The sequence below is a fragment of the Pinus tabuliformis genome, chromosome 2_2 (assembly GCF_031772625.1).
Source record: "Pinus tabuliformis cultivar Carrire ecotype Pingquan chromosome 2_2, CPIR1, whole genome shotgun sequence".
NCBI classification, from domain to species: Eukaryota; Viridiplantae; Streptophyta; class Pinopsida; order Pinales; family Pinaceae; genus Pinus; species Pinus tabuliformis.
The window spans coordinates 773135772-773150011 of NC_142300.1; the positions used below are offsets into that span (position 1 = coordinate 773135772).

The window sequence follows — 14240 nt, forward strand, 5'->3', positions numbered from 1 at the left end:
AGCCCTAGTAAATAAAAAGTTACTAAGTTGATTTTACTTTAAGCGTTAATTTTATGGCTTTTCTTTAAGACAAAAGATAGTGGAGATGAAACTGATGGTGTGTAGACTCGACTCAAATCCACTAAAAAGATGCACTTAGGATGATGTATACTAATTTTATTTTTTCGATGAATTCCCTAGCTAAGAGAGTTGGAAAATGCAAAATTGATATAAAGACAACTTTCTTGGCAATGAAAATCAAAGAAACAACTCTTTATCTTTTCAAAAAACATACAACACATGACCACTAACTACTTCACGAAAATTCCTTTTCCTTTCAAAGACTCAAATGCTACCAAAGCAAACTTTCCTTCAAAAGGTATTTTTTATTTTTTCCTAATTAACAAAGCATGTAAAACTTACTTTAACAGAAATCAAAGTTAAAAAATCTATGGCAATCAAATCAAATCAATTTCACTCAAAAGCAAATCTACGTAAAAGTAAATTTAATGAGGCAAAAGCCTACCAAGAATGATTCCAGGATGGTTTACTCAGTCAAAATGTAACTAAGGACTAGTTAATGCAGAATCAAAAACCAGTCAAAAACAAAAATCAAAATCTTTTGTTCTTTTTCTTAAGAATAAAATTCAAAGTTCAATCAACAAACTTTTTCGAGATTCGCAAACAGAAGACACAAAGGTAGGTTTCTCACAAGGGTGGATTCTATGAAAGGCCCGACTCCTAAGAAGACTGAACAAAAACAGGGAGATCCAAGGTTTTACAACTTCTAAAGCCAAAGTCACTACAGGACCAGTGCAAAAATCAAACCCTAGGCAAAATCTCTATGAATTTCACTAAAACTCTTGACACTGACGAAACAAGCTTAGGTAAAGATTTATAGCAGAAAACCAGTGGACCTGGGCAGAAAAAACAAATTAAAAACAAAATCTAAAAGGCAAAAAAGTAGAAAATTGAAATTTTCTCAATTTTGACAGGGTACGCAGGCGACCTGTTTGCACAGGTGCGTGTACGCTCTGTGCACAAAGCTGCAGTGCGTACAGGTACGCACTGTTCTCAACGCAGAGGCTGCGTACTTCTAGCAAAACTAAGAAAAGCTAAAATCTAATTTAACCCTAAGCTAGCCCACCCAAATACACAGTCAGACAGCCAAAAACTAGAAAACAAACGACTTTTCTCAGACCAAAGTTTCACACAAAGGAAAAATCATTCACATCAATGGATTCCCCAGTATGGTCGCCATTTTGTCATGCGGAAAGAGTCGATATTGCGGACAAAACCGACCTCCCTAGAAGCAAAGGCTTTCTAGTGACAAACAAGACAAATAAACACTACCTTTCTCTAAACATGCATTTAGAATATAAGTAATCAGGTGATTTTAACATACCTTTAGTCCAACGCTTTGTAGTAGTCCAGCCTCACCGATCCGGATGAGCTCCTCCTTCTCTTCGAAACCTGCATTCACTAACAAGCCAAATGATTAAATTGCACCTGATAAACTTATAAAATAACACATATCCATCATACAGACCAAGGAGTATATGAAACAAATCATGAATAACAATCTGTTGAGAAAAATGAGTTCATTTGCATTAAGTGGAAACAAAAGAAACCATTACAACCTGAGCCTTGGTGTTGTGCAGGTCCCTCCTAGGGTCCAGCAAGAGTTTTCCTTTACTTTGATCAGCTCACCCACTTCCAAATAAGGCTAGGAAAGGATGGGAATCTCTCCTCTCAAGATTTACAAGGGAGTCCTAATTCCAACAGCATCTACCCTTAGGAATGTTCAACTTTCAACCTCCGCTCCCTCTGGCCCAATGCCTGTATTTATAGTGTTGTAGAGGAAGTTATTCAGGTCCACCATCAATGGGATAAGCCCCTCTTTGGATGGGATAGCTCCCCTCTTGATGGGATAAGTTCCTCTTTCATAGGGATACATGAACCATGTGGAGGCACTCCATACACGTCAAACAAGCTTCTAGAATGCTCTAGAAATGACTACAAGTAACGTTTTTAGAGTGAAACTTGCGCCTTTTGACCTTTACAGTAGTACGCACCCTCCCCTTTATAGACAGAGAATACAAGTACGCAGGTATTGTGAACTTGGGGTGCGTACACGCAGGTAAGGCTAAGAGAAACTGCGTACCCAGAGATATATAGATTTTTAAAGACTTTCTCTCTTTCATGGAGTTTGACATGGAGAGCAGAGGTATGAGACTTGACAAGGAGGATAGTATGACAGTTGATGGAGCCATACTAACTGCAAATAGTCATGGTGACAAATTTTAGTGTAACATGGGTAGTCTCAGGTACGACAACCCTAACCTCCTCCCTTTGCATAAAAATTACAAAAATGTGTTTTGAGCTAGAAAAGTTGTTTTAATAAGCTGGAGGTGTGCAGTGAACTTCACCACCCTTGACTAGAAAACACAAGTGTGAGTTAAGTAACCCATCCAACGTGGAAATGTCAACTCAAGATGAAGTGGTTTTCTCGAAGAGTGGGGTGATAATCATGACGAGGGAGAAAGGATTACAGTTAGTGGGGACAATGGTCCAAAAGAGGAAACTCTTGTTAATTCCAAGTGACTATAGTGCTCCAATATTTGAACTGAAGGAGGATATTATGTGTTGGACCAACTTCATTTGCACAATCACTCATTCCAAAGAGAGGTAGAGGAAATATGAGCTACTGCATCGAGAAACTTAGAGTTCCACCGAGGAGATTTGAACCCTACCAGGGAGTGCTACAAGAGAATGCTACAAACACACCTGGAATTTCTATAGGAGGGTTAAGAGGAGATACAGGAAGAGTTTGGAGGAGATAAAGGATCTCAGTGGCTCAATACTTTCTCAAAACCTTCATGCACACTATAATTTCTCTGATAAGAAGTAAGTGACACCCTCCTTTGTTTGTATACCCAATTTCATCAGCAATATGCTTGAAATTATGAGCCTATAGAAGACAATTTATCAAAAGAGGGTCTTTTTGGAAGTTTTTTTGGTTAAGAGAAGAGAATGTACTATTTTTTATGTCAATTGGAGCACCTTTCTTCCTCACTGTTACCAAACACTTTTCCGATATTTCACAACTAAGACTATTTAATTATTTTTCTTAGCACACCTACATAACATCAACGAGTAATAAAGAAGATATGGGAGGAGGATTTAATCGAAAGGAACCCTATGAGACTAGAAGAATTCAATAACACCCTCCTACAGTTGACATCTTCAAAAAACATGTTATGCAACCAACTCATAAAATAGAAGAAGAGTTAGATCAATGAATTCATAATTAGCCTCTTCAAGGGGGAAACCCCCTTTACATTACACAAATTAAAAATTATTGGATGATACAAATGACAATATCTCCTTTATATATATAGGAGTCTAAGGTGTCAAAATATAATCAGAGGCTACATAACAATAATATTGTAAGGGCACAACAATAAGAATAGTGGGCTTCTATGGGTTACAATAATAACAATATGTGGAGTATGTGGGCCCAACAATACAATAAGGGGGTTGCAATAATAACAATAAGGGGCTACACTAGTAATATAGGTGCCTAAGTTTCCCCTATCCTTAAAGAAATTTTGTCCTCAATTCTTGAATAATTCTTTATGCTTCTGTATAAAATTCTCATCCTCCCATGTGGAATGTTTGGTCAATTCAATGTCCTTGAATTGGCAATCATAAATTGTCAACGAGGGTGCGTAGACTGATGAAGTACATGTGCACAATATTTTCTTAGAAGTTATTAATTAGTTCGTTATGTATTTGTTAATATCTGAGCTCAAGATGGGGTGGTGATTGTCAATTGTATTAGTGTTGTAATTCGTAGCGATGTTGATTACGTTTCCTAGGAATTAATCTCTATCAAATTAGTTTGTAGATGATGTGAGAGTGATTTTACTTATGTTAGGTTGTTGGGATTTTTGACATTAAATATCTTTGCTACAACCCCTAATTCTCTAATTAAAAAAAAATAATCCTATTCTAGTAGCTATGAAGGAATACTATTGAACTCAATTGTTTTAGGAGAGGTCTTTCGCTTGTTCAATTTCTACTCAAACAAAGTATTCCAAGAAACATCTATATTGTGAATTGAACATACTTAAATTATGTTTGATAATAAGAAAAGGAAAGAATTGTATAGTACTAGGTATAAACCAAATTGGATAATAGTCTCAGCTAGGTATAAAGGAAATTAAAGTTCCTTCGCAGATAACAATTCATTGGTGAGATCATTATGCAACATTGTCACAAAAAAAAAAGCAATTGAAGAATTAAAGGAAATCAGATTGTATTTGATTAAAACCTGCCATTGTTTGTAGGGGCCCTCCACAAAGCAATTCAGAGCTTCAAATCAACACAATTCTTGCACACAAAAAAACTAATTCCATTCAAACAAAATTCACAAACTGTTCATAAACATATCATTTGACGCGCACCCAAATAACAGTGCGACCATTAGCCTTATAACATGTCTCTTGGCATAACTATAAAAATATTTTAAGCCTAATATCCCTTATCCTATCTAAACTTATATCGCTAAACCGTACTTTTTCTATTCCGAAAAAAAAAACAACAAGGTTTCAACTGATCTCGGGTTCTGTTATGTGTTAATCCGGCCGTTGACTAGGACTTTGACTACGATCTCCTGTCCTTCTTTTAGAAAATAGTTTCGAGTGGATAGGAAGGTATTCATGAGGGAGGCATCTTCTATCCATCCACACCTTTCATCTGGAGCTCCAGAACATCGCGAACAATCAAGACAACTATAGAATCCTGAACGAGCTGTGGAAACAGACTGATTCAGTAGCCAATTGCAACTTTAATTAAAACAATATGGTATACAGTTGAATATGAATAAGAAAACATACTAATGCATACCTTCATCAAAGCCTAGTATATATGTCTTTATTTATGTGGTAAATATATATGAAAAGGAGAGGATCTTTAGGCAAAAAGGATGTCATGGTAGGACAATATTTAGACTCTACATTCCCCCAAACTAGACATGTTGTATGTCCTCATCCACTTCTTCCATGTCTTTTTCTTGTTCGTCTTGTTTATCATCTCCATGTTTCACTGTTTTCTTATTTTTGGCAAAGATTGGAATTCTAGGCTTCCTCATTATAATTTTGTACTTTAAACTGATTATCTCTCTCTGCATAACTCTCTTCTCTTTCTTCAGCCTCTTGTTTTTCTTATACCATAATCATAGATATAGGATCATATTGTCACTCTTGGCAATCTGTATCTCACTTTGTGCCTTTAGGACTTGATTTTCATTTTTAAGATACCGATTTAGTGTTTCTAGTTCAAAGATTTCTTGCTTCAAGATGTTTGATGCCGATTGTTCATTCACCTGGTTGCTTCCTTCTCCAGGACTCTGTATTGTTTCCTTTGTTGTTGTCTCCTTCCTTTCTAGTGACTCTATGTAGTCATATATTTCCTATTTTGCGGGGTCAATACCTAGACTATGTATCAGGGTTCCTAGAGGTGAGTTCTAAAGCTGTGGTGATGATCTTGGTACCCTTTTGGAGAATTCCTAGGGCTTTCAATTCGCTCATCCTCTATTGGCTCAATCTCCGTTGGAATGTTCTCTGTTGGATCTTCTTCATTTGGTTCCTTTTCATTTGGCTCATTTTCCTCAAGGTTAATGTATTTTGTAGTCTTTGAGGTTGTTTATGGAGTCGTGCTCAACCTTGTGCTCCTTCTCAACCCTGGGGTTTGTGTTTTCTGCACCTTCCTCCTCTTATTCTTTGATTTTTCTTTTAGAGCAGAGGTTTTAGTTTGTGAGAATTCTTATTTACGTAGGCTAGCTTTCTTTCTTCTAGGGTTTCCCCTCTTCATTCTTTGCAAAATTTTTACTATAGGCAGCTCTTCTTCTGTTACCTTTGTCTGAGTTTGAGGTGCGTGTTCCTTTATCATTTCTATGGTTTTCTTTCTCCCTCTGAGAGCCATGTTGCTACTTGGTTTTTCTGGAGATTTTTACTCAAAAATGGAACTTCCTTATTAGGAAACTCTCCCAATCACTTTGGAGATGAAATTCGACCAATATTTTTACCAGACCATGATGATACATGGTGTTTTCTATGCATGAATTTTCTTTTGAACATTTGTATCCATTTTCCTGAGGCTATTCAAGAGGAAATAGGGGAGGTTCATCTAATGATCCTTCAGGAAATGCATCATCATTCTAACATGATAAAAATACATTTGCCTGGACCTACCCTCACAAGTGATAAACTTCTAAAGCAAAAGTAATAAGTTTCTCCATTTGTTTTTAAGAGAAGATCTTCGAATACCTTTTTGTAGACCATTGTTTCCATGTTCCAATTATTGAGAAAAACATTCCAGTACTCGCTGTCAATCCCTCTATTTCTAAACCATTTTTCTCCTTTTCTTGGCAACTTGGTGGCTTCAGCAATGATAGACTCTGTTACTGTGAGCTTTATGTCCCCAACTTCGGCCCCCATTCCATCGAATGAGCATGCAATGTCTTGGATACTTCCTTGTGGAAGCTGTTAAATTTCTCAATGAACTGAAACCATTGTCTTCTTTGCAGCAACTCCCTAGTTTGTGGGTGCCCCTCTAGGAATTGCTTCCTTGTTGACTCAGTTCGAATAATTACCCCCATGCCAAAGGAAACTTTGCCTCGAAGATTGGCTACCTTGACAGGAAAATGAGACTGGTAGGATTTGCTCGCTGGCGGAAAGTTGGAGTGATTGTGAAAGAACTAAGGAGTGTAGGAATAGGGAAGAATGGATGGGTTATAAAGAGTATTATGGGAATGAGTTTGATTGTTGGGTGCATTCAAACTTATGATTTGGTAATTAATTTGGAAGATTTGGCACAAGGTCGTGACATGACTTTTAGATTGGTGGAATATTATATTTAGTTAGGCATCCATTACCCTTAGGTTATAATGATTGTACTTTAGTACTATATCTTCTTACGCATACATGCTATATATCCTTCCCTATTGTTAAATTAAAGCAACACGTACCTTTAATTTTTTGTTGCTAACCTCATTTAGTTTCCTTTAATCTCCTGCAGGTGCCTTGTTGTGAATTGTCCTTTAATTCAGATCACCAGGCATTCTTGTAGACATCAAAATTTTTAGGCTGCATAAACTTGTTTAGCTGCCGGAACTTGTCCAAGCTGCGAAAAGTCGTCCACGCCGTGGAAAGTTGTCCAAGCTGTGGAAAGTTATAGTTTCTGCAGCTTAAGAGAAATAAAACTATAGTAGATGAAAATTTCTAAGGTGGAAAAGAAGAAGAATTCTTGTTAACTATCTTCAATTCTAAATTATCCTGAAATATTTTAGCAAATTCCTCTCTTGTTAATGGTTTCTGGTAAAGCATGAGTTGATGTCCTGTCAGGCGGAAAGAGTCGATAGTGCAGACACAACCAACCTCCCTAGGAGCCTAAGACTCTCTAGTGACAAATAAGACAAACAAGAGCAATCCTTCTCTAAACATGCATTTACTATACGAGAAATCAAGTGTTTAGATCCTACCTGTATTCCAACGCTGTTGTAGCAGTCCAGCCTCGCTGATCCGGATGAGCTCCTCCTTCACTTCGAAACCTGCATTCACTAACAATCAAACGATTAAATAGCACTTGATAATCTCATAAAATAAAACATATTTAACACAAAGACCAAGGAGTACATGAAACAACTCATAAATAACAAGTTATTGAGAAGAATGGACTCATTTGCATTAATACGAAACAAAAGGAACAATTACAACCTGAGCCTTGGTGTTGTGCAAGTCCCTCCCAGGGTCCATCAAGAGTTCTCCTTTACTTTGACAAAGCTCACCCACTTCCAAATAGAACAAGCAAAGATGGTAATTTCTCCTCACAAGCCTCTAAATGGGAGTCCTAATTCCAGCAGCATCTACCCTTAGAAATGTTTAGCTTCCAACCTCCTCTCCTTCTGGCCCAATGCCTGTATTTATAGTGCTCAAGAGGAAGTTAATCAGGTCCACCATCAATGGGATAATCCCCTCTTTGGATGGGATAGCTCCTCTCTTGATGGGATAAGTTCCTCTTTCATAGGGGTACATGAACCATCTGGAGGCGCTCAATACACGTCGAACAACCTTCTAGAATGCTCTAGAAGTGACCACAAGTAACTTTTTAAAGATGAAACTCGCGCCTTTTGACCTTTACAGGGGTACGCACCTGCCCCTTTACATACAGAGTGTACAAGTACGCAGTTTTTGTGAACATTAGGTGCGTATACGCAGGTAAGGCCGAGAGAATCTGCGTACCCAGAGATAAACACATTTACAAAGACTTTCTCTCTTTTTGGAGTTTGACATGGAGAGCAGAGGCATAAGACTTGCCCAGGAGGATAGCATGACTGTTGATAGAGCCATACTAACTGTAAATAGCCATGGTGACATTTTTTAGTGTAACAGATTGCCCCCTAAAGTGCGAAGCCTGTAGTAGATTAGGGTTTTGTATTATCTAGGAAGGGTGAAGCGCTTTATCATTTCAAGGATTATCTCGTGGAGAGCCTGGTGAGAACCTGCAATTTTCAACACAAAATACATGTATAAGATTATATCATCGCTGAGGTAGGCATTCCCATACTCAGATCAAAACTTTAACTAACAGACTAACTACTTTGATACAGGAATGATCTTGCAGTACATCATAATCATAGACTTTTGTAGACACAGTATGGGCGCAGCCATCTGTTTATGATTAGTCTACTAGATAATGAATACAAAACTCCTTGCAGCCTGGATGGTGGAAACTAGATCGAGGGTCTTCATTTCTACTTCCCGAATTGGTACGATTCTAGCCATGCGAATAAATGAGTTGATGTCGAACATGGTAGAAACCACTTGATTACCAGTCGATGATGTAAACTGTTAACAAGTGTGAGAGAAACCACCAGTAATGTCAATTGTTCTCAAAGTACCCAGTACAATCCATGAGATGTGAATGAATGAGTTGATGTCGAACATTTCACGGAATCCTTCGATCGAAAGTCAATGATGTAAAATGACGTCAAAGGTGAGAAACCTGCCATTGATGCATGCAGACTTCAAGGTACTGATGATTTCTAAGTCATCTCTCTAGATAATGTGCTGATGTCGATAGAAAGCGACCCGTTGCAGGCAAGCCCACAACATGAAATCATTGTTCAAGTTGAAGAAATGTTGCTGTAAGGACTGACTCAGGGATGGTCAAATGGACGACAAGTATTTTGCAGATGAAAGTTTATTTGCAGAGACCTCTTGAACACATAATGACACGACAGATGGTTTGGTTACGATTTGACCCAAAGTTAATACCCGGAAACGGTTGAAGACTTTCAAAGTGGTTTGATCAACTTTTAAGGCAAAGGATTTCCCAACCCAGGTGAACGGAAAGTGTCGTGTTCAAGAGCGGTGATAAGGTTCTTCTGTAACAAAGGATAACAAATAGGTTCATTCTTCTCTCTTTTCCCCCACCATTTCTGGCAAGTACCTCTTTGTTTTTAACAAGCTTGAGGAGGATAACATATGCTTGATTATAAGCTCATCCTTCGGATGAGTCCAACCTAGTTTTGATTCGAACCCTAGGAAGGAGTGGTTCGTTCCTGTTTGTAATTGAACAGGTCCTTTATTGTGAAATTTTAACGAGCCCAGTATAGGAGAAACTCGGCGTTTTTCAATTTTAGAGAGTCTGAAAAACTTAAGAAGACTCCAGGTTGAACTTTTTCGTAAATTTGTGTCCCCCAAGCCCGAAAAAGTATAAAATAATACCTGGGAGAACCGCTTGATCTTGCGACCAAGGAGTACTTTCATGATTAGTGTCTCTGACCTGAAAAGTAAAAAGCGATCAAGGACACGTCGTTTTATTTCCATATCGAGTTTGAAACGACAAAAACCCGGCAATCTTTTCCTGTTTTTACGGTCAGAAAAGAGCTATAAGGGGACCGTCTTTTAATTCCGTTTTAACGAGTGTAAAAGAAACGCTCGGCAATCTTTTCATATTTTAGGAGTCAGAAAAGAGCTTAAAAGATGACTCTATTGTTTTGGTTCATGAAAAATGATGATTTTACTCTAAAGTCCTTTTGTCCTGCACAAAAACGACACATTACTCATACCTGTTTAAGATGGGTAAAAATACATTGAAAAATGTCCTTTCATGGTGAAAAATAAACAAACTTAGCATTCATTCATCCAAAAAACCTATAAAAAGACTTTTTACCATGTCATTTTTACCATTTTACTGTTGAGGTTGAGAAAAGGGCTTTTGATAAGAAAACTTCCTGTGGTCATTGCAGAGAATCCGACCGTCAGAATCGAACGCCGTCTCATCAGGTATTCTACAACATCCTTCTCTTGCTTTCCATCTGTTTAAAATTCATTTTTAAGTTTTTATTTGATTTTTTGGGGGTCTTGGGGTTTCAAGATGCGCCCTTCGGGGTACGCAGGTCATGGTCATGCACTGCTGACCTGCGTACCCCGATATTTTCTCAATGGGGAAAATACCAGGTGTACGCACCCGGCCTTAAGGGAAGCTGCGTCCAGACGCTCTGTTCCTAAAAGCCGGGGTGCGTACCCCGCAAAACGCATTTTGAAACCCTCATTTCTCCAAAATGAACCAAAATTTTAAAATTTTATGGACTCTAACAGATGTTTTATGATGTGCAGGGTGCACACCATGCTTGATTGGTGCGAAAGAGAACACGAGGACGTTGATTTGGCCGCAATAGGTCATCAACCTTCCATTGATGCGTTAAAAGCATGCAGACTGTACAAATACTGGGCCATACCTGGCATGAGGGGCCAGGTGCCATTCCTTGAGTGGCTGGTTGAAAGGTGGAACATTCAGGAGCAATGTTTCTACATCGGAGAGTACCAGCTCGAGATAGAGCCCTCCGACATATATTTTCTCACTGGCTTGCCTAACAGGGGTGAGCAACTCTCTCTATTCGGGACTAGGCCGGGTGGCCAATCCCTTGCTAGTCTCCGGCTAGAGTGGTGCAAAAATCAAAACCAGGAGAAGGGGATAGAAATCAAGTACATATCCCGACCTGAACTTATGGTGATAGCCTTTACTGTTACCAGACTTTGCAGGGCAGCCGCTTTGCACCATGCCACCGGGTCCCAAATGCGGATGGCTATAGATTGCTTCCAAGGCACCATTTTCAACTGGTGCGATGCTGTGTTGGCCAATATGAAGGGCCAACTAACCAGGGCAAAGAGAGGACAACTGAAGACCTTTGGATATGGGCCTTTAGTCGTGAGCTTTGCCCTAGAGAGAGTTCCAATGCTGATCCCCCAACATCTTACATTTCCAGTTGGGGCTCCTCGGGAGCCTAAGTTGACGAGATGGGTTGCGGTAATGGCCCGGCATCCTGACGAGGGAGCAGCAGTTGTTTGATTTCCTGATGGTTACTTTCGCTGGCTAGAGAGCCAGGTCTTTCCTATTCAGGACTTTCCTTATGCCAGAATGGATTTTCGGAATGATCCGGACATGCTTCTTCCACAGGGAGAACAGTGGGATGACAGAGGTATTTCATTTTTCAGAAGTTTTTAAATTATGTATATATATATATTTTTTGTTTTTATATATCGCCTCAAAACTGACAGCACAAATTTTCAAAATGCAGATGTAGGTCCACGGCGTCCAGCCAACCTCCGGGCTTTTGAGAGGAGAGTACCAGCTGTACCAGCACCATCCCCACAGGATGCGGCCGCAGAGACCTTAGCCGAGCTGGAACAAGATCTAGAGCGTCTGACGGCGGATATACCAGAGACCACCATAGATGACATTCCCATTCGACTTCAGCGCTATGTGGTCGTAGTCCCAGGACCTTTTAGGAGGTTCTTGTGTAGGGTAGCACGGGCAGTGGTCTCGTATAGAGAGCACCACCAGTGATTGGCTAGTCACTTTTGTAGACACATATGACATTTTTGGTTTTTTGTACTTATCATTTTTGCCGATCATAAGGTGTTTTTCAACCTATGATCGAAGATGATGTATATTTTTGACACACTCCTATCTATATATATATCATCATTACCGGCTCATCTTGTTTAACATATGTGATGAAATGTTTTTAAATTTACTTGCATGATTATCGTAAATGTCTGTCCAACATTCGAGAAGCAATTGCATCTGCTAATGTATTTAAAGACCTTGGAATATGCTGATATTCAATGTAATCAAATTCACGTTCCAAGAGGCGCACTCTCAAAAACAACCTTAATAACACAGGATTTCTAATGGCATATAATCTATTAAGCTGTAATACAACGAGTTCAGAATCTAACCTCACTATCAAACGTCGAATTCCAAATGAAATAGATTCAGACAATAATTCAACCACTGCACTGTATTCTGCAATGTTGTTCGTCGTTTGACCGAGGCTCACCCCATGCATAGAAACTAACTCGTCAGAGGGCGAATAGATAACCTAAGCTGCAGAAGAGATATTCCGTGTACTACGACAAGCACCATCGGCAAATCCAATGTACGTTTGGAGAGGCGTCGACATCTGCAATATCAAGAGTAAAACCAAGATAAGCCAGAATAACGACGAAAAACACACTTTCTAAGCTAAGCACACTATCTAAACTAACAAACATACTAGCTAGAAAGAAAACCTAACCTAACTAAAAATTCTCCATACCCACCATTTAAGCATAATACCTCTTTAGGTAAAGTCCATTTCTGGGTTTACCCAAAGAGTCCCCATCAAAATCTACCAGCTCATAGGCCCCTTTTGCTAGCTTTCGCTTTACAATGTAGGGTCCATGCCACATAGGAACGAATTTTCCAGCACCTAGCTTATCGTTAGCTTGATCATATAATAGCACTAGGTCTCCCTCCGAAAAACTTCGAGGGGTCACATTTCTATCATACTGAGCTTTCATTTGCTTCGCGTGAGTCTCGATTGCCAATGCAGCGTCACGTCGAGTCTCATCTAACTGAGCTAAGTATAATAAACGTTTCTCCTCTTCGGAAGTAGCTGGGAGTAATTCGACAGCCATTTGAAGTGATGGGATTTCGCATTCAATGGGTAACACAGCTTCCAAGCCATAAACTAGCTGGAAAGGAGTGAACCCTGTTGAAGTTTTCACTGAAGTTCGGTATGCCCATAGCGCTGAAAATAACATGTTGTGCCAATTCGACCGATGAATACCAATGATTCGTCGGATCATGATAACCAGAACTTTGTTGATAGACTCAACCAAACCGTTGGCTTGCGGATAATAAGGAGTAGAGCTATCGTGGCGCAAACCAAGCTGGCTTGTAAGCTCAGTCATCATGATGTTTCGAAAATGGCTCCCATGGTCAGTGATGATTGCTTGCGGGACACCAAACCTAGTTATAATGTGATTGAATATGAAAACTGCAGCTGTTTTGCCGCTTGCGTCGAATGTAGGCATCGCCTCGGCCCATTTAGTAAAATAATCAACCGCGAGGATGATATACGCATGCCCCCCGACCGAGTGAGGGTTACAAGTAATAAAATCGATACCCCATTTGGCGAAAGGACCAACGACAATTATAGGATGGAGAGGAGCAGGTGGTGCGCGCATCTTGCGATCAAACACTTGACAGTTGTGGCACTTTCGGACCGCAATGATACAATCTTTAAACATGTACGGCCAGAAATAGCCAGCGCGCAACACCTTCTGAGCTGTGGCATACCCAGACATATGACCGCCACATGCTCCAGAGTGACAATCATTCAAAACCCTCTCAGCCTCTTCGTGAGTTAAACAACGTCAAAAAACTAAGTCTGCCCCCCGGCGATAAAGTGTATCTCCAATAATTCTGTATTGCTGGGATTGAAACCGAATTTTTCGACGTTCCGACTTTGAAGCTTCAGGCCGAAAGGTTTGGGTTTGGAGATAGATGATTATATCCCCGTACCACGGATCTAAAGTACTGATAAGAAACAAAGATTCGTCCGCAATGGACTCTTCTGCCACAGTTTCTGTGTCAGCACGCGGGAAATCACACATCAATTCCGCAAAAACTAAGGATTTCTTAGACTTGGACTTCTCGAACTCCAAGTCGAACTCTTGCAGAATAACGATCCATTTAGAGTACTTGCCCCCTAGCAGTTGTTTAGTCAAAATATAAATCATAGGGTTGCAATCCGAAATAACTGTAGTTTTACGGAGAAGAATGTAGTGACGAAAACACTGGACAGCTTGAACGGCTGCCAGGGCCAATTTCTCCACATGCGAATATTTTAGCTCAGTGGG

General features: G+C 39.6%; 1 pseudogene; it reads right to left on the minus strand.

Moving 5' to 3' along the window:
• LOC149194974 (putative receptor-like protein kinase At1g80870) overlaps positions 1 to 6482 on the minus strand; it is a 112317-nt pseudogene extending 105835 nt beyond the window's left edge.
• Positions 6483 to 14240: the final 7758 nt, after the last annotated feature.